The sequence below is a fragment of the Panthera uncia genome, chromosome C2 (assembly GCF_023721935.1).
Source record: "Panthera uncia isolate 11264 chromosome C2, Puncia_PCG_1.0, whole genome shotgun sequence".
NCBI classification, from domain to species: Eukaryota; Metazoa; Chordata; class Mammalia; order Carnivora; family Felidae; genus Panthera; species Panthera uncia.
The window spans coordinates 98565756-98588024 of record NC_064810.1 but is presented as its reverse complement, the minus strand read 5'-3'; the positions used below and the strand labels follow the sequence as shown (position 1 = coordinate 98588024).

General features: G+C 35.9%; 1 long non-coding RNA gene across 1 annotated transcript; it reads right to left on the bottom strand.

Moving 5' to 3' along the window:
• Positions 1–1008: 1008 nt before the first annotated feature.
• LOC125922126 (uncharacterized) lies at positions 1009–7019 on the bottom strand. Its single transcript, XR_007457581.1, has 2 exons — positions 6953–7019; positions 1009–1253 (listed from the first exon to the last, which is right to left on the bottom strand). It is a non-coding gene; the product is annotated as an uncharacterized LOC125922126 (long non-coding RNA).
• Between the last annotated feature and the right edge of the window lie 15250 nt (positions 7020–22269).

The window sequence follows — 22269 nt, the reverse complement described above, 5'->3', positions numbered from 1 at the left end:
ATTGCTCTTTAAATCACATAAGGGAAGGATGGAGAAGAAATATATAATTTTACTGTGTGTCATACCACCTATATAATTGCCTTTGGTTTTTCATGTGGATTTGAATTAGTCATTGGTGTCATTTCTTTTCAGCCTGAATAACTTGCATGGCATATTTCTGAGTGCACATGTATGATAGCAAAAAATTCCTTCCATGTCTTCATCTAGAAATGTCTATTTCATCTTCATTTTAGAAAGATAGTGTTGCTGGATATAGTTTTCTTGGTTAACAGTTTTTTTTTTCTTTTAGCACTTTGAAAATAGCATTCTAGTGTCTTTTACATTCATTGTTTCTGACGATAAATCATGCGTTAATTCTCCTGAGGTGACCTTGTATATGTCAAGTCATGATTCTCTTGACATTTTCAGGATTTTGTCTTTTTGTCTTTCAAGACTTGTACTATGATGTGTCTGGGTATGTAGCTCTTTGCATAGATACATTTTGGAGTTTGTTGAGCTTCTTGGAAGTGTGGATTAATGTTATTAACTAAATTTGTGATGTTTTAGCAATTATTTCTTTTAGTGTATTTTCTGTCTCTTACCTTTTCTTCTCTCTTCCTAACAATGATAATAATCCCATTTTATGTTTATTAGTAACTTTAATTCTGTCCCACATTTCTCTGAGTCTCTGTTTGCTTGGCTTCATTTTTTACCTTTGTGTATTTCAGATTGCCTAAATTCTACTGATCTATTCAGAGTTTGCTGATTCCTCCTTCTGCCAGCTCCAACATACTCTTATTCATTCTGGTGATTTTTTTTTTCATTTCTGTTATTGTAATTTTCAGCTCTGGAATTTCTATTTGGTCCCTTTTTATAATTTCTATCTCTTTATTGATATGCTAATTTCATTCACGCATAGTTTTCCTTCATCTTTTGTCCATGGTCATCTTTAGTTATTGGATCTTAATTAAGATTTAAGAGACTTTACTTAAAGTATTTGTCTATTAAGCCCAATATTGGCTTGCTTCATCAGGAGTTTCTGTCAATTTATTTTTGAAAACTGGATAGTTGGGATATTATAATGTGGTAAATCAAGGAATCAGATTCTCTTCCTTCCCCAGGATATGCTGTCATTGATCTTTAAGACTGAAGTTGTCCATTTGTTTAGTGCCTTTTTCAAACTGGTTTTCAAAAGTTAAGTTCCTTGCCATAGAAGGTCTCTGTTCTGCTATCTCAGGGGTCACCAGTCACCTGTCACAGATGTCCTTAAATGCCTGGAACCAAAAGAAAAAGAAAAAAAGAATACTGCTTTCCCAGTATTTGTAGCTTGGCTGGGAACTGGGGGTAGTCCTTCACTGCTAAGCCAGGCTGCCTACAATCCTGCCTTAGTTTTTCTCACCTTCTTTTGTGGGAATACACAGATCTGCCAGAGACACATGCACAGGGATCTCTTAGGACATTTCTGAGCATGCATCCAGCCCTGGGCATGCACACTGGACTCTGTGCCCTATTGTATGTGTTGTTCCTTCTGAGCCCTTATTACTGCAAGAAGCTTCTTCCTCAGACTCCACATTCCTGGGCTTTTGGAACAGTGTGCTGCTTGCCTAATCTGCTGTCCCCTTCCTTAGGCAGGCATGAGCAGTGTGTATTTTTAAAATTTTCAACAGACATCACCACCAACATCCAAAAATCCATAGCAGTCCAAGATTGGGGGTGGGGGGGTGATAAACCAAAGATCAGCCTTTTTTTCTTTTTTTTTTTTGCCTGTCCTTCAGGAAACCACCAGACAGATCAAAAGACACAACCACAGTGTTTTAAGAACAAGGCCCATATTAGTCTTCTATCACCAGCAAGCTACACCAGGAATGAAGGCCACCATTCACATCACCACCAAGGGAAGAGGGTGATGGTAAACTGCTGAGTGACAATGGCACAGTACTCTCTTACTGAAATTCAGCTGTCCTTCTCTTCATTAGGCTGTCACTCGGTTGTTGTGTGTTTTGAATTAGATTACAGAAATCCAAAAAATTGATTTTTTCAGTCTTTGACTGCTTATGTTTTTTTCCTGTGGAAGGACTGATTCTTTGAACACCTTACTCAGTTATTTTCTCTGATGTCACTTTCCAAAATTAGGTTTTACTAATTTTTGCTGGCATTCAAAATGCAACTGATATGGTTGTATTGATCTTATGTCTAGCAACTTGCTAAAATCCACTGTGAATTTTAGTATTTTTCTGTGTGTTTTCATATTAGTAATATCATCTGCAATTAGTTGCAATTTTACTTTTTCCTGTCTGATTCTTATACTTCTTATTTTATAACATTATGCTGTTAATGTAGGCAAATTCTATTCTGTTCAATTCTATTTTCTCTTTGGAATGGGAAGTGAATTATATACTCCTAAGAAGTGTGAGAGAGGACTGATAGGATCATAGTTTTAAGATAGTTAGAGCCCTGGAGAATGTGTTAAGTAGTCATTATAAAAAATTGCCAAAATGAATGAATAGGGAAATGTAATAGGGTTTCAGGGCAGAATTTAAGGTCTTATAGAAGATAAAGATCATGGATTTATTCTTCTACTGAAATGTACACTGATGAAAATTTTTCCAGCAATGATCAGCTGCCCCAAATATAGACTAGGATAAAGTAGGATCAACATTAATTCAAAATTTATTTCATGTATGTGGTTGAGGGAACAAAATGAAATATAAAATGTGTTCAATGAGGTAAGTGAAAAAATCTCAAATGTGCAAGTCAGTGTTTTTTACATAGGCTTACTCCCATGAACCATTACCCAGATCAACATAAGGAATATCTTGATAACCCAGAAATATCTGATGCGCCTTTACCCAGTTTACTCCCAACCCATCAGTGATCATTATTCTAGCTTCTGTCACCATTAATTAGAATTGCCACTTTTTGAACTTCATATTACTGGAGTTACACATTGTATATTATTTTGTATCTGGCTGTTTTTGTTCATCAAAATATCTGTAAGATTCATCAATGTTGGTTTGTGTATTAGTGGTTTGTTTTTAGTGCTGTGGAATATTCCATTATATGAGTAAATTACTACCTATTAATCAGTTACTAATTGATGGCTGGGTTTGCAGTTGCTGAGTTTTCTGAGAAGCAGATACTGAGACAGACTTAGATGTGCAAAAACATATTGTGGGCTAACCCCTAAAAGAAATGGGAAGGAAGAGTCATTGGACTGTGATCTCAACCAGCCTAGCCCATAAAGGAGGTTCAAAGCAAAGACAGTCCAATAGAAGAACCCTGCATTGCCAAAAGACGGCTAGGTCCTTAGTAATTCATTACCAGGGGGTGGGGGAGTGGTAGAGGGGGGATTGCTCTCAAAAGTTTGTAACCTTGGCTGCTATTGCCTTGCTCACATATTGGCTGGATACTGCTCAAAGAAGACCTCGGATACCATAACTTCACTCAGTTAATTGCCAGGGCAACCCCGAGAAAAGTGTGACACCAGTCCAAAAGCTGAGACAGATTCTGAAGACCAGGAGGCAAGTCTTTGCTTGGAATTGAATCTAAGCAATTATGATTTCATCTCTATTTCAGCCAGAGTCCTCCCCTCCCTACTCTCAGTTTTTGACTATTATAAATAAATCTGAAATGATCATTATTGTAAAAACTTTTGATACTGATCAACGTGGTTTATAGGGTAGCTATATATTTATCTTAAAGAAATACTATCTGTATCAACTATGCTTTAATAATTTAAACAAGGGAAAAAAAGGAAAAAGAAAAGAAAAGAGAAAAAAGAAGAGAAGGAGAAGAAAGGGAAGGGTAGGGAAAGAGAAAGGGGAAGGGAAAGGGAAAGGGAAAGAGAAGGAAAGAAGTACTGTTAATTTGCAAAGTGGTTGGGCCAAGTTTCCTTACCACAAAAAATGTAGAAGTATCTGTTGCTCTACATTTTCATCAACCCTTAGTTTTGTCAGTCTTTGAATATGTTCCTTTGTACTAAAGTTTGCTTATCCATTCACTGATAGGCATTTGAAGTGAATCTGCTATAAATATCCATCTACAAGTCTGCTGGTTTGTATGTGAAGTGTATGTTTAAATTTTTAAGATACTGCAAACTGTGTTTTGATATTACTTGTACATTTTACATCCCTACTAGAAATATATGAAAGTTCCAGTTATTCCATATTTTTGTCCAAACTTGGTATGATTAATCTTTATAACTTCATCCATTCTGGTGGTGGTATCTTACTGTAATTTACACTTGGATTTTCTTAATAATTAGTGATGTTGAAAATCTCATGTGCTTACCATTTATACTTATTCTTCACTGAAATGTTCATCAAAATGTAGACCATTTATAACTTGGATCTTAGTTTTCTTCATTATTAAATTGGAAAAGTTCTTTACATATTCTAGACACAAGTCTTTTTTCAGATAGATTTTATATGTATATATATTACAAGTGTTTTTTTCCCCAGGTCTATGGCTTGCCTTTTGATTATCATAGCAGTGTAATATGAAGAATAATTTTGATAAAGTACAATTTACTGACTTTTTCTTTTATATTTTGTACATTGTTTGTTATATGTCTTTGTGAAACCCAAGGCACTAAGATTTTTGCTGATATATTTATCTTGTAATTTAAGCTCTTACATTTATATTCAGGATTCATTTTGAGTTAATTTATGTATACTATGTGAGATTAGGAATAGAGGCTTTTTTTTTTCCTTTTTAAAAGATATCACTATGCAATTTTTCTACCACTTCTTGTTTAGAAGATTATCCTTTCCTGGTTAAAGTGCTTGGAGGGTTTAAAAACAATCAGTAGGGGGATGCCTGGGTGGTTTAGTTGGTTAAGCGACTGACTTCAGCTCAGGTCATGATGTCATACTCCGTGAGTTTGAGTCCCACGTCAGACTCTGTGCTAACAGCTCAGAGCCTGGAGCTTGCTTCCTATTCTGTGTTGTGTCTCCCTCTCTCTGTCCTCCCCCACTCATGCTTTGTCTCTCTCTGTCTTTGAAAAGTGAATAAACCTTAAAAGAAATTTTTTTTAAACAATCAGTAGGCCATTACAGGTGTGGTGTAATTTCAGGACTCCTTTGTTTCTTTGCTCTATTTATCTGTATTTATACCATTATTGCAGTGTTTACATTATATCGCTTTATAATACATGTTAAAATCAGGGAGTATATGTCCTCAACATTTGCTTTTCTTTTCAGTCAACCTTTTAATATCCATATCAATTTTAGAATTTTCTTCTCTATTCCCATAAAAATAGAGGCCACTGGGGTTTTAGTAGGGATGATATTGAATCAATATATCCATTCATTTAGGATATAGACAACTTAGAAGTGTTGAGTCTTTTCCCCATGAACAAGATGTATTTCTTTCTTTCTTTAGGTCTTCCATATTTTTTCTTACCGATGTTTTATGATTTTGGTGTATAGTTATATAATATCTTTTGCCAGATTGATCCTTAATTAATTAATATTTTTGATGCTATTATAAATGGCATTTTAATAATAATACTCTAAAACTTCCATTTCCAATTGTTTACTGCTAGTGTATAGAAATATAATTGTTTTGTAATTGGTCTTCTATCCTGCAACATTGCTAAATTCACTTATTAGTCCTAGTAGCTTTATTTGTAGATTCTTTCAGATTTTCTGCATTAATGACTAAGCCATCTATAAATAAGCAATTTCAGTTCGTCCTTTCCAACATAGATATCTTGTATTCATTTCTCTTGCCCCAGCTATCTTGTTCAATAGAAGTGGCAGAATGGAAATCATTGCTTTGTTCATAATCTTAGGGGGAAAGTATTTAATCTTTCACTATGACATATGATGTTTTGTGCTTTCCTTTTATCATATTGAGAAAGCTTCCTTCTACTTTGAGTTTGTGGAGAGATTTTTATTACAAGTGAATTTTAATTTTCTCAAATGTTTTTCTCTAGACCTATTGATATTCTCATGTGGTTTTTTCTTGTTTTGTCTGATAACATGGAAAAATTCATTAATTAGTTTCCAAATGTTAGACTAGCTGGGATAAACCCCACTTGGTCATGCTGCATTATTCTTTATACATTTTACAACCGAGAAGTGAGATACCATGATATGTCAGGCCAAACATTGAAAGGTAAATGAGGTTATATTAAAATTTTACGGCTCGTGCCAAATTCAAAATTAATTATATGTAACTCAGGATATGAGTGAATTATCTTTAAAATGACATATTACATAAGTCACAAGATATATGAAAGTGTAAGTATTAACTCTTTCACAAATAATATATAATAATAAGTAGAGCAAAAGCCAGTTTTGTACCCTGTTCTGTAGCACACAGATGAATATACTGTAGTATGAAATTCCACTGTTACTACATGTTCTGTAGACTCCATGTTATTGTATAGATACCTTTAGTTGGGAAGTGTTATTTGGTGGCCAGAAGCCGTGATGACATAATTCTTTAAGTTATTCTACATCTAAATATTTATATATAGCCTATTCCAAATAAACTAATTGAAAAAAAAGTAACAAATATGAAAAAAAGTTAAAATAAGAAATACTAAAAATGTCTTAGACAATAACTAAAGCAAAGAATAAAAGGCCTAATGATCACCAGACATCTTCTAGTGAAAGAGAGAGAGAACATTATCTCCCTTATCACTCTGTAATCAGGTTCAGTAATAAAACTTGAATGGTTTGTCTGTGAAAGTGTTTTTCCCTCTCTCATGCTATTTGCCCTCAGTTACACATCTCTAAACATTTTATTAAATATCCTGCCTCTAATCATCCCCTTCACGCTTCCGAGCAGCCAAGCACCTATATTTTGAAAACGTAAACTTGACTCTTAGCACTTGATTAGTTTCTCCACTGAAGCCCGTGTGCGCGCAGTCCCCCCGCGGATCCTGCGGTTATTGTTATGTCATCTCAGACAGCCACTCCACAGGGGCTCGAGGCCCTGCCAGTCCCAAGCCTCTGCCATTTACCTCTACTGATTTTACTGCCAAGTTCATCGCTCTGAAAAGAGAATAACCAGCCATGAGCAACATGTTCTTTTTCTGCAGACTGACAGGGCTGCGCTTTAATCTCCTCTTGTGTCTCATAACAGAAGCTTTTATAACGGTTTTTGCTGACTGTCAGACTGTTCTAAGCCACCGCTCACTATCCAGTGAGGGGGAGAAGACTTTAGAATTATTTACATTTAGTTGACAAGAAGGATGTTGAAAATGAAACGTACATATGGTAAAATGCTGGGGTATGCTTTAGAATTGGTATTCTGAATGGAGTTTTTTTTTTTTTTTTCTTTAAAACATTCACACATATAGAAGTTTTTTTTGGGGGGGTGATTTAAGGAACACAATTATGGTATACCTCATGAAGTGGAAGGGGTGGATTTTAAATTACTAATTGTGGGGTTTTTTTAATGTTACATAAAATGATTTCAATAAATCATCCTTCTGCTACTCTAGGCCTGACTCCAGCATCTCACCAGCCATCTTTCCTCTTCTTATTATTCAACAAGCTGAGAAAACCATTCTCTTAAGTGGGTAGAGTTGGATAGTGGAAAGAATACTGAAAATGGTTTAGTATGGTATATATTATAGTGTACAGTAATTGTTTATATGTTTTTCAACTTCACTAGACTTTCTTGGAAGACCAATCCATGACTGCCTTGTGAATCCATCTAGTCTAAATATAGTATCAAACATCCCCTAAGCACTCACATGTTTGTTAACACTAAGATAGCTGGCTCTAGCACTAATTTTTTTTAATGTTTATTTTTGAGAGAGAGAGAGAGAGAGAAAAGGAGAGAGACAAACAGAGCATGAGTCAGGAAGAGGCAGAGAGAGGGGAGGACACAGAATCTAGAGCAGGCTCCAGGCTCCAAGCTGTCAGCACAGAGCCTTAAGCAGGGCTTGAACCCACAAACTGCCAGACCATGACCTGAGCCAAAGTTGGAGGCTTAACTGACTGAGCCACCCAAGGCTCCCTTCTAACACTAATTTTGAGAACTTATTGCTTGACCTCCTGGACAATAGTTTCTTTGGTAAAATAGGAAGCTTTAACTAGATAAGAAGTTATAAATTTTATATTTATCCTGCTTATTATTCATATTGCGAAAATAAAGTTTTTTTTAAATTAAGACATCACATAAAATCCAAACTAAGGAAGGTCTCAGTTATGTTTTTCTGTGTATTAAACCACCCCAAATTTTAGTGAATTAGAACAATTTATTATGTCTGAAAATTCTGTGGTTGAATAGACAGTTATTCTCACAGGTAAGATACAGGCTGAGAGGCCAAGACTAGAGGTGAGTGTGCTTGCTCTGCAGGAGGCTACTGACTGGGTGTCTTTGTATCTGTGTGTGGGCCTCTTCATTTGGCTGTTTGGGCTGCTTCATCTCATGATGGTGGGCTTCCAAAAAACACTGTAAGAGACCTGCCCCTAAGTGCAAGAATTTATCAGTTATCAATACTCTCTCTACTTGTGGCACACTAAGAAATATCCCATTGGGCAAAGCCACTCACATGGCAAATTCTGGAGTTATGGAAGGTGATTTCACAATGGCATGAATAATAGAAAGTGTGATTAATGGGAGGCCACCAAAGTAGCAGTCTACAGGAAGTCTTTGGGAAAACTGGAATCTCTACTTGAACTTTATAGAAGTTGATCTATCTGTATCTGTCTATCATCTATCTATCTATCATCTATCTATCCATCTATTTTAAAGTTTATTTTTTTTTATTTTGAAAGAGAGTGGGGTAGAGAGAGCGAGAGAGAGAGAGAGAGAGAGAAAGAATCCAAAGCAGGCTCCACATGGTCAGCATGGACCACCACATGCAGCTCAATTGCACAAGCTGTGAGATCATGACCTGAGCCAAAACCAAGAGTCTGATGCTTAACTGGCTGAGCCACCCAGGTGCCCTGAAGCTGATCCCTTTAAATAGACCCTGCATTCTCTAAAATCTCTTTGTCATTACTCTGCCCACTTCAATGTTATATACAGTTACTTGTTTCTGTATGCTTATGAGTTGTCTAATTGACAACTCTACTAAACGATTGCAACAATTTTGATAAGGCCTGGAGTATGTGCTGTTAAAATTACTTTTTCAAAAATCTGACATGTAATGTGTTCAGATACTTTACAGGAACTCAATACTTATTTTTATAAAAACATTTATAATACTAATATTAAATAATTATTGCCTTAAAAGAGCCCAATTGTCTTGATTCTTTGCCACTGAATTAGTTCTACATGACCTAAAACAACCTACCTTTTTCTGGCAATCACAATTTCCAGTGATTTACTTTTAAAAATCTGATGTATTAATCTATGTATGCTAATAAGGCAAAATCCAAATGTGAAGCTTCATTGAAAATGTATTTTTCCAATTTGCAAGCATATTTATTATATTTAATTTACTCAGTCTTTATTTTTGGTATATAATATAGTGAACCATACATAGTCCCATACTATATGGGACACAGCAAAATTTATGCAAATAAGATAGATACTAAAATAGGTATGTAAGTTTATATAATTTCACTTACAAGTAAGCAAAACCATGCATCTAGTTGGCTTAAAAATATAATAATCTATTGTATCTCTTGACGAGAAGTCCGGGGTTATGGCTGTGATCCAAAGCTGGCTTAACTGATTAACTAGTGATGTCATCAGAGGTATAGACTCCATTTCTCAATTGTGCATCCTTATTGTTTTCCTTTGTCCTTAATTAAGCCTAGTGCTCTTTTAACTTGTTAATCAGATAGGCATTATACACAGCTTAACAATTTTCAGGTGGAAAAAGAGCAGGGTCCTCTTTTTCTTGTATCTCTTATCTTGGAGCAAAGAAAAATTTCCCAGAAGACAATCAAGTGTGCTTTGTTTCAATATGAGTGTCAAGAAATGGTTTACATTGCTATTCCTAAGCCAAGTAGTAGCACAAAGAAAGAGAAAAATCACCACAAAGGACTTAGATTAATCATTCAGATGAAATGGGTCTTAGAGAATCAACTACAATGGCAATTACCATAAAGTAGCTATTTTTTTTCCAGTTAACCATGTATAAATTTTAATTGTATGATTGGGTACATTTTTGAATAGAAGATAACCTATTGTAATAGAAAAAAAGGAAATCGAAAAATCAGAACTATTCTATTCTAGTTACTCTGTTTCAACAACTTCAGAACCTTTTATTCAAAACCTTTAGTGAGATGTTTTCTTAATTCATGTGGTTTTTTTTTTTTTTTTAATTTTTTTTTTTCAACGTTTTTTTATTTATTTTTGGGACAGAGAGAGACAGAGCATGAACGGGGGAGGGCAGAGAGAGAGGGAGACACAGAATCGGAAACAGGCTCCAGGCTCTGAGCCATCAGCCCAGAGCCTGACGCGGGGCTCGAACTCACCGACCGCGAGATCGTGACCTGGCTGAAGTCGGACGCTTAACCGACTGCGCCACCCAGGCGCCCCAATTCATGTGGTTTTTTTAACCTTAGATCACAATACATATATTATATATATTGCCTGCCACACTCAGCAGGAATAGGGCAAATCTCCATAACCAAATATATTAAAATTTTGGTGGGTAACTAGGGGTAATAGTGAGTGGTGCCACTCCCATTTCTAGCCCTTGATCCCTGGATCTGGAAATCATGGCTATTAGAGAAATAGCTCCATATAATGGATGCTGGGTCAGAGGACATAAGCCTTCTGGAAAACCTTGTCTCTGCCCTACATGGCATTGCAACCTAGCGGGTGCTGTAACTGAGTCTTCATAAGGCCAGTTAGCCTACCAATCCAGCTGCTTCAGAATGGTGAGGAACATGGGGGAATTCCATGAGAACAGGTCCATTGGTGTACTTCATTTCCTATAAAGTGAATTCCTTATTCAGAGCAATATTATGTGGAATATTATAATGGTGGATAAGGCACCCTGTAAGTTTACAGATGGTAGTTTGATAAAAGCATTGACTGTGGGGAAAGCAATCCCATATCCAGAGTAACTGTCTATTCCAATGTAATCACCCTGCCACCAGGTAGTTGGCTAATCACCTCAGGAAATTTTACCATTTCAGGGGCCAAGTCATAGTTGGTGAATATAAGTCCATGTTGCTAAGCACATGCATAACTTCCATCCCTGTCACGATGGCTATTTTTTCATGAACCAACTGAATGATAACAGGAGTGACTGGGAAAAGAGACTGGTATCCATAGTCAAAGTATGCTATTCAATTGATTATTAAAATCGTCCCCTGCTGAGGTCACCCTTTTGTGAGCATTCACATGTAGCTCACACATCTTAACATTTATTTGCCCATTCAGAGAAGGTGATTCACATACTTCTTCCCCTGATTTCTTTATCATCAATTTTCATGTTCTTTCCAATTCCCTGACCATCCAGCTAAACCATCAATCAGCCACAGCCCATGAACTGATAGCGTGTTTGGCCATTTCTCCTTCTAAGCATAGTGAATAATCAGGCATACTGCCTGAAATTCTGTTCACTGGGAGGATTTCCCTTTACTACTGTCTTTTACAACTGTCCCAGAAAGGGGCTGTAGTGCTGTAGCTGTCCATTTTCAGGTGGTGTTTGTATATCATGCAGAACCATCTTTAATCCAGACCTAAGTCTTCTTTCCCTCTGTCACCTGATCATAGGGAACTCCCCATGAGCTGTAAGCACAGGCTGAGAATGAGATAGAAGTGTAAAGGAGTGGGGACTATGGCCATCTGGGCCATTTTTTTCATGTCACTTACTTATGCCTTCAAAGCCTACTCAACCTGATTATGTATATATCATTTCATTTTGGTCATAGACTTTTACTGTGCATGCTCAACTTTATGGCCTTGTGTAGTTAGATAACACCCTGTTTATGATGAGTAGCTCAGGTTTCATAGTAGCTTGGTGTATAGTCAAGCATTCAATCTATACTAAATCCTAGTAGAGGCCAAGAGCTGTTTCTCAAAAGAGTATTCGTCTGAAGATGACGGTAAGGCCTTGCTCTACAATCCTAAAGGCTTATACTAAGATTCACCTATAGGGACCTCCCAAAGTTTCCAAGAAGCATCTCTATCTGTCACTGATACTTCAAACACCATTGGGTCATATGGCACAAGTGACAGAGCTGCATGCACAGCATCCTGAACCTGTTGCAGAGCTGTGTCTTCTCTGGGCTCCATTCAAAACTAACAGCCTTTGGGGCGCCTGGGTGGCTCAGTAGGTTAAGCGTCCGACTTCAGCTCAGGTCACGATCTCGCGGTCCATGAATTTGAGCCCCGCATCGGGCTCTGGGCTGATGGCTCAGAGCCTGGAGCCTGCTTCCGATTCTGTGTCTCCCTCTCTCTCTGCCCCTTCCCCGTTCATGCTCTGTCTCTCTCTGTGTCAAAAATAAATAAACATTAAAAAAAAATTAAAAAAAAAAAAAAACGAGCAGCTTTTCAGTTGCTCAGTAGATGAGCTTGGTCACTCACCAAACTAATATGTTGGCCCCCAAATCCAAACAGGCCCACTAGGTATAGTACTGCCTCTTTCTTGGTTGTGGATGGATTGGATGCAACAGATTTCCTTCACATTAAGAAACGATATCTCCAACATGTCCCACACCACTGGACCCTTAGCAATCTCACTGCAATAGAAGGCCTTTGAATTTTAGTTGCATTTATATCTCACCCTCTGACATGCATATGTCTTACCAATGTTTAGAGTAGTTGCTGCTTCTCTTTTACCAGGTCAAATCAACATAGAAAGACAATCAAAATACCACAAATTAAATTATGACACAGAGGTCAAGCGTTGATATATTCCTGAAGTAGTATAGTGAAGATAAATTTATGGGCTTGCCAACTGCAAGCAAACTATTCTGGTGGACCTTATGGACAGGTATGGGGAAAAAGAGACATATCATTAACTACATACCCAGGCACCAAGGGATGTATTAATTTTCTCAATCAATGAAATCACATCTGGTATAACAGCTGCAATTGGAGTCACCACCTGGTTAAGCTTATGAGAGTCTACTGTCATTCTCCAGGATCCATCTGTCTTCTGCACAGGCCAGATAGGTGAGGTGAATAGGAATGTGGTGGGAATCACCACCCCTGCAATTTTCAAGTACTTGATGGTGGCACTAATCTCTGCAATCCCATCAGGGAGATGGTGTTGCATTTGATTTATTATTTCCCTAGGTAGAGGTAGTTATAATGACTCCACTCAGCCTTTCCCATTATAATAGCCTTTACTCCACAGGTCAGGGACCCAGTATAGGAATTTTGCTAACTTTTAAATATGCCTTTGCCAATTATGCATTCTAGAATTGAGGAAATAACCACAGAATGGGTTCAGAGACCCACTGAGTCTACTACGAGATAGACCTGAGCTAAACTCCATTGATCACATGACTTCCATAAGCTCCTACTCTGATTGGAGGTCTGCAGTGACATTAGATCTCCTGAAATCAGTGTCAGACCAGAGCCAGTATCCAAATTACCCCTAAAGGTCAAATTATTCTTTTTTCCCTAATGTAGAATTACCCTGGTCCAAGGCCATAGGTCCCTTTGTAGAAGGTTGAGAGAAAGAGTGCTGTTATAAATGCTCTGTAGTATACTAGGGTCCTTCCTCAAGGGAAGCTTGTCTCCCCTCATACAAGGAGTCTAGATCTATAAACTGGTTCAAGTCTGAGAACTGATTGAGGGGTCCTGACTTTCTGTTTTCATGATTCAGGCTAGACTTTCGTTCATTTCACCTAAAGCTTTTCTGCTTTTACAGATCAAGGAAGAATTTAGTAGGCTTTCTATCTATTTCACTTCTATGAACAATGTGATTAACTAGCCTAAGCTGCAGGTCTGCACATGCCAGACTTTCTGGATTCCAGAGCCATGAGTTATAACTTTAAGATGCCTTAAATTGTAAAAGCCTCTTTTGATTTTAAAGTAGACAAAATACTAAATTTAGCACCGATGAAACATTGTAAATGGTTTATCCTATTTTTCTTGGATTTCAGAGTATGAAAAGTGTGGTATAAATTAGTTGTAATTTTAAGATTTATGATTAAAAATTAAACAGCTGTTAACTTAGTCATTAGTTATTGAGGTTGATATTGGTTATTAATTTAACATAAAATTTGTGGAATAGTAAATATTTTTCTTTCATATACTGACACAAACCAGATATATTCATACATCTCTCCTAGTTTGCTGATCAAGGGACATTTCATTGTTGACATAATATTATTAGGGTAATATGAGACATTTTACCCAAACAAATAAGTTCATAAATAATTAACTATTGGAAACTTATGGAACTTTTAATAAAATGTTAGCATATACTGTAATATGCATGTCATATAAAATGCTAAAAGACTGTATATGCTAGCAACATTTTTGCTAAAACTTCTTATTATATTCTGTACAAGTATTTTTTCATGCTTTCCATCTAGAAACTAAAAATATATAAAAAGTTAAATTCTGGGGTTTCTAGCACTGTTTAAGTGCCATGGCTCTAGGAAAAAAATTTATAAATGAGAAAATCTCATGTTAAAGTCACTCTACCTTGTCATTTAGAAATACATAATTCGAATTTTATGCTTTTATCATATTCTTACCTAGTTAGAGACATTTTTGTGCTAGATATTTACTTATTTTATCCACTACTCAAGAGTAAGGATTTATTTAAATGGTATATTGAATGTGAGGTTAACATAAATTGCTTAATGACTGAGACTTGATACTTGTATATAAGCAACTCATCTAATTAACAGAAAATCAGGATGTTACTTCAAATAGGTCATTTAAAATGGGATGTGATCTGGGAAAAATTCCTGTAATGTGTTATTAATATAAAATTATACAATTCTTTTGCATGAACTGTAGCTATAGTTAAGTTATATTGGATGTCTTTTATCTTTTATATACTTTAGAAAAGTTTTATTAGTTCTAAGAAAATAATTTTTAGTGTCCAGCACAACAGATTCTGAAGATAAAATATTCATAAAAATAACTTTTTTCCCTTTTTATCCATCTCTCTTCCTGCCCATCCACATTGCTATTGTTTATGGTAGCACATCTTTCACTTCGAAAGTATCTAGTTACCATTTTTTTAATTTTTAAAAATTTTCTTTGGGTAAATACCCAGTAAAGGAATTAATGGATTATATGGTAGTTCTGTCTTTAATTTTTTTTGAGGAACCTCCATACTATTTTCTACAGTGACTGCACCAATTTGCATTCCTATCAACAGTGCACAAGGGTTCCTTTTTCTCCATATCCTCTTCAAACCTTGTTATTCTTGTGTTTTTGACTTTCGCCCTTCTGCCAGGTGTGAGGTGATATCTTATTATGATTTTGATGTGTATTTCCCTGATGATGAGTGACATTGAGGATCTTTTCATGTATCTGTTGGCCATTTGTTTGTCTTCTTTTGAAAAATGTCTATTCAGATCTTCTGAACATTTTAATTGGATTATTTGGTGTTTTGTGGTGTATAAATTCTTTATATATTTTGGAGATATCATTTACAAATATCTTCTCTCATTCAGTAAGTTGCCTTGTCATTTTGTTGATGTTTTCCTTCACTGTGTAAAATAAAGTATCTTTTTAATCCATGAAAAGGAGTCACTGGAGGGAGCAGCGGTCCTGTGAGCAGTGACCTCGGGTCTGAGTATTGGAGAAGGACTTCCATTAAGACTGTGTGAAGAAGCTGCTGAGTCCTTAAACACATATGTGCACGTTCACACACACACAATACAAAACTGAATAAACTTGTCAAAAGCATCCTTTCAGGTTTTGCAAATTGCTAAAGGCAGATAACAAATTGAAAGGAGTATATTCTTTGAAAAGTATTAGAGCTTTGGGAAGGAACAGTGCTCTGTGCCAACTTGTGTGAGGTTCCTCCCACCGAGACTTCAGTTGGTTGGATCACAAAGGTGGAGGCTGCAGGGACAAGGATAAGAAAGGAAAGAGAGCAGAACCTTCTAGAAGAGGGAAAGTGATTTGTGGTGGGACACAAATCCTTGTGGTGTTGTCAGGTCTAAGGGACAAACTTGGTAGAACATTAGAATGTGGAAAAAACAGTTTTGCTGCCCTAAGATAGCAGTCTCAGTTGGGGTAAACAGAAGACTGACAAAAAACTTAGCAAGAAGATTCTAGAAATGAGAGCCACAGAAGGGATGATAATATTTGAGCATAAGCTCTGCACAAACCATTGACCGCTAGTCTATGCAGCCACTAGTAAGCCAGGCTAAAAAGTAATAATAATATGAAAAAGAAGAAGAAGGAGGAGGAGGAGGAGGAGGAGGAGGAGAAAGACGAGGAGGAGGAGAGGAAAAGAGGAAAAATCACCCTGAGCAGAGACATCAGCAACTATACATCATGAAGAAGACACATTCTGAAGTTCCAATCTAGGTAAAAAAATAAGAAATATAAAACAGAATACAGATATATTATGTGCATTATGCCATATAAAATTTCAAGTTTTCAATGGAATGAAGGTGATTCAAATGATAAGACATGCAAGGAAATAGAAAAATGTGACCCATACTGAAGAATAAATGCAGACAGTAGAAACTGATTCTGTAAAGACATGGATATTGGATTGAGTAGTCAAAGACCTCAAAGAAGTTATTATAATACACTTAAAGAATTAAAGCAAATCATAAGGATAACAACTCAACAAATAGTGAATTTCAACAGAGGAAAAAAAACTGCAAAGAAAACCAAATGAGAATTCTAGGGTTAAAAAGAACAAAAACAAAAGTGAAAAATTCAGAAACTGACTCAGCAGTAGACATGATATTGCAGAAGAAAAATCAGTGTACTTGTAAGATGATCAATAGAAATTAGTTCATAAAACAGAGACAACAGATTAAAGTAAAATCAACAAAGCTTCAGTGACCATGTAACAATCTGAAGCATTACATCACAGATGTAATGAGAGTCCTAGGACAGGAAACAGACAAAGGGACTGAAGAAAAGATTGGAATTAACCATGACTAAAAACTTCCTAAATTTGATTTTGAAATCACATCATTACAAATAATTTCTGTAAACTCTCTGACCCTTGAGGAAGTGGAAAATAACTCTTTATGCCTTAAGTGCCCACTACCTATAGCGACTTTCTTTCAAAGTGTGGAAAGGAAGGGGGAAAAAGAAACTTTATGGTGAAGAAACTTTGCAAACATTACCTAAAGCCAGGTCATCAAGGTTAATATCAACAGTAGTAAACCATATTGATAATCTATACCTTTAATATGACGTGATAAAAATGATAATTTATCTCTGTGATCTTTTTCCTCAAGATACGTTATTCCAGTCAAATCATGGGGAAACATCAGACAAATCTCAGTTGAAGGACATTTTGCAAAAGAGCTGATCAGTAACTTGAAAATGTCAGAGATCAAAAATAAGAAAAGCCTAAGAAATTGTTAAACCAAGAGGCCCAAAGGAGACAGGACTACTAAATGTAGATATCTTGAATGGGACCTTGAGATAACCAAAGAACATTAAAGAAACACTGAGGAAATTTAAATAAAATTTGGACCTTAGTTAATAATAATGTGTCAATATTGGCTCATTATCTGTGACAAATGCACCATACCTCTATAAGATTCTAATAATAAGGAATACTGAGTGTGGACTGTAGGCAAAGAAAAATTGTTCCTCTATCCTTCAGGGTCTTCCAACTGGACTAATAATTAAATTTAAATGAGACAGATTAACAGAAGAAAAAAACCCAGTGCTTTATTTTGTGCACACAGAGGTTCAATAATGAAAATGAGACCTAAGGAAATGAACAAGGTAGGGAGTTTTTAGACAATGAGACAATAAATTTTTGAGAAATGGACAGGATAAAGCAAATAGGTGTTTGGGAGCTTTAATTAGTAGGGAATTTTAGGCATAATTTAAGCTGAGATAGTAGATTTGAAAAAAAATAAGGTTTGTTTTCACAGCTTTCTTGGCTTTAAAGTTTCTACCTCTGGTGATAAGGATCTCTTTTTTACTTATTAGGACATGCGGTGTATTTTTCATATGAGAGTTTTCTATTTCCTGTTTTCACAGGGATAGAGGAAGCTCTGAGTGTTCTTGCATTGATGGTTTCTTAAGTAACTTTTATTTACAATAATATGTCAAGGTTGCACATTTTGGAGCAGCCTGCCCTTGACCTCTATAGGGCTATTTGAGAATTCTCTGTACTATCTTCCCCAATTTTTTTTTTCAAGCTAAAATTCATCTAAAGTTAAAAGTTCATTTTTAAATGGAGGAAAAAATTGACCTACAGGTCCAAGCATCTCAAAAACATAACGCAAACACAGTGATCCACTTCATGACAATTACATTCAAACTGCTGAATGACAAAAGATAAGCTTTTGATAGCGGAAAAGAAAAAAAAGAAACTTTATTACGTACAAGGGAACAGGAAGTGATTAACACCTATTAAAGGTTTTATATCCAGAAAAAGTATTTATCTTCATAAATTGTCTTCTGAAATTTAGATTAAAGTAGTATGATTGGTTAACTGAAAAAACTCATATTACTTGTGCCAAGAAGAATGGAAAGACCATATATTCCTAATAATGAGCCTTAATCCCAAAGAAGTTTAGGAAGTTAAATATTCCCTTAATAAATCTTGCAAAACTTTGGTTTGTAATATGCTTTTTTCTTTATAAATTCTGCCCTCCTCACCAAATGTCTTCAACTAGATTGACATAAGGAATAAATGTACCTTAAAAATAAATAGTCACTCTTTTAAAATATTACTGCATTACATTTCTCCCAATTCAATACTATTTTGCAGTTCTTTTTCATCCAGACAAATATAGATAAAGGAAAAGTAGAAATCAATTAACCCAGCTTGTATTGTGCAGACAATAGAGAATCATTAGGTTCTTTAGAATAAAAAATGATAAGATAAGAGGTACTATGGAGAGATTAATCTAATAGTCTATGTGTATGGGATAAATTAATGAGAATCAGTTAATATATATCTGTTAAGAAGTAATTTTGTGACAATACTAGAATGACCTGATATCTACAGACAGATAGAATTATAAGGAATAACAGATGTTTTAACTGGATTCAAAAAATGGGGTAAAGAATGTTTAGAACAAAATTAAAAAGAGAATGAGTGATAGGAAAAGCAGGAAACAGGGTACAGATATTAGTATGCAAAATTCTCCATGATCTGATCCCAAATAACCTCTCTTGCCCTATACTTACTCTCCCTTACTCAAATCTGGTGCTCCTGCCAAACAGAATTATGTGCTGTGTTCTAATTATGTCATGAACTTGTCATCTCTAAGGACATTTACTTGAGACATTCACTACACTTTTCAGTACACAGTACTGCTATGTTCAACTGGGTGATTCATTCTTTTAGTAACATTAAATAGGTATTTATTAAGTTACTACTTGAAGGAACTGTACTATATTCTGTGTCTGACAGCTTAGTAGGGAAGTACTGGTAAAAAAATGGTTTTAGTAGAACATGGCCAGTGAATCATAAAGGTATGTAAAAGCCCAGTGCAAAGGCTCCATTGCTATTAGGTAGGCAAAGACCAGTGAGCCTGGAGACAAAGTAAAAGAATAAGGAGAGCTTGCTTCAATGAAAATAAGTTAGATTTTACCCCTCAAGGTCCATTTTACTAAATTTGACTGATAACAAATATCACGAAGGCTACTTAAGGAGAGTATGTCTTTTGGGCGCCAGGTGGTTCGGTTAGTTAAGCGTCCCACTTCAGCTCATGTCATGATCTCACCATTTGTGGGTTTGAGGCCTTCATCGGGCTGCCTGCACTCAGCACAGAACTTGCTTTGGATCCTCTGTGTTCCTCTCTCCCCACCCCTGCCCTGCCCCACTCTTCTCTCTCTCTCTCTCTCTCTCTTCCCCCTCTCTCAAAAATAAATAAACATTAAAAAAAAAGAGTATGGTCTCATAGAGATTCTGTGTTGATGAGCCTTTGAAGAATTTTAAACTAGGAAAATTACATAATCAAGTTCGGATGTCAGAAGCTTTTTTGGAGATATATAGAAAGAATTGAGGGGGTGTTGACTTTAGCAGCAGATGGAATACTTGAGACAAGTAATTTAGACGTCTAGAATTGTAGGACTGAAGATAAAAGGTGAAGATTTTTACAAAATATGAGAGGTTATTTGAATGATACGAGCTCATTGAGAATTTCATTGATCATCTTTAGACAGAAGGGATCTCTCTCATGAAACCTTGCATCTTGTTTATGCGGCTTAAAACACACTGCTAGAGATGATCCTTATTTGTGTACGTTTTGCACGACTGATATCTTTCAGACACACGTGCACATACACACACATGCACACACACATGCACGTCTCTGTGCTTGTGTACAAACATGCTTATATGTATTAGTTTGTAATTACTTTGTGGCTGTGAGATCAGACATATCGAGAAATTGTGTTGTATCAAGATGTTGCTCAGCTACTACTCACTGAATACTTGAATTAACTGAACTTACATGATTATAAGGTACCTATTAAAAGAAAACTTTGATTGAGGGTAGGTCTATGTAATAGGCTAGAATTCTGCTTCAGGGTTTTGGCTGAGTCACTACTCTTTTTTAACCATTTTACCCTTTCTTCCCAAGTATAAAATGGGAATAATAATGGTTACCTGCCTCAAAGGGTGTTGTGAGGACTAGCTAGTTGACAGTTTTAAACTATTTTGAAGATGGAATGTACTATAAATGCTCCAAGGAAAGTTTTTAAAAGCACAATGGAATAAAACCCTTGAACCATGGCATTAAGAAAGTTAGTATGTCTTTTAGGCTGGCAATCTTCAACCGATAAAGAATTCTATGGGAAATTAACTCCACAACATTCTTTATTTTCTTGCCTCTTTTCTACTTTCTTTTGTAGCTAATATCTGGCTAGTGACTCAATTCAATAGGAAAGTTCCAGTTATGCCATATTTTGAAATAGATGTTACTCATAAAGAAAGAAATGCAATGAAGATTATAAAATGGTCATTAATCACACTGGAAAATGTAGTCTCTTCAATATAGCACTGTATTCAGAATTCACCAGAACTCTTTTAAAATTCACTTCATCATTAGGAATTCAAGGATATTTTGAAGTTGCCTAGAAGCAAATGTTCATTTCTGTGTGGAAATATACTTTAATAATTTTCCTAAAACATAAATATCAGAACTAGGTCAGAACTTCATTTTTCAAAACAATTGCTTGTTTTCTTCCAAATGCCAAATGACATATTCAAAACTCTGAAAAAGAAATTATTTCCTCTAGTCGTTCTTATTAAGAATATTTACGTATTTACATACCCTAGTTAAAAACAAAAATCCGCATGCATAGAGGCTAGAGCAGAAGAACTGTACATTGGGCAATTTTTGTGCTAAAGAAATGTTTATAAATGAAACAAAATAACCAAGTTCATGTGTGCTTTAACAAAGCTGAGATGCATCCTCACCACTCTAGAAACAAGCAAACCAAAACTCTTAAGATTAACGACAGGAACAAAACCCCCAACTTCCTATGACATATCATTTAGCCTTGTGAAAGGAAGATATCCTCCTGTTTGCAACAACGTGGGTCCACCACAAGAGTGTTAAGCTAAGTGAAATAGGCCAGAGAAAGACAAATACCACATCGTACCCCTTATATATGGAATCTAGAAAGAAAAAAATCAAAGTCACAGAAACAGAGAGTAGAAAAGTGGCTGCCAGAGCCTGGGTGGGGCGCAGTGGGGGGAAATTTGGAAAGGTTAGTAAAAGGGTACACTTTCAACTATAAGGTGAATAAGGTCTGAGGATCTAATGTATTACATGATGACTATAGTCGGTAACACTGTATTGTATAATTGAAATTTGCCAAGACAGTAGAATGGAAGTGTTCTGTTTCACAAAAACAAACATAACTACCTGAGGTGATGGAGGCATAATTAACTTGATGGAGCAATTCCTTTCACAATGTATACCTATAGTAAATAATCATGATGTACTTATTAAATATCTTACAATTTTGTCAAGTATACCTTGTAGGGGTGAAAGGCCAAAATGTGCTGCCCTGAGTATGCCTCAAAATGTGCCACCTTGGCATATTGATTATTTTAAATAAAAGTTGCTTAAGAGACAGCCTGTGTAAGGACACTAAGACCCCCATCCATCCCCCTGAAAGCAGGAAATAAACTCTGTTTGTGAAAGGTATTTCTCCTGTACCGTGAGATACATGTACAGAGACATCCTTGTCCCCAGAGATAGGAAATTCAGGGCCAGAAGGCCTTATAAACAACCCTTACTTTTTACTAATTTTCTATCCCAGCCC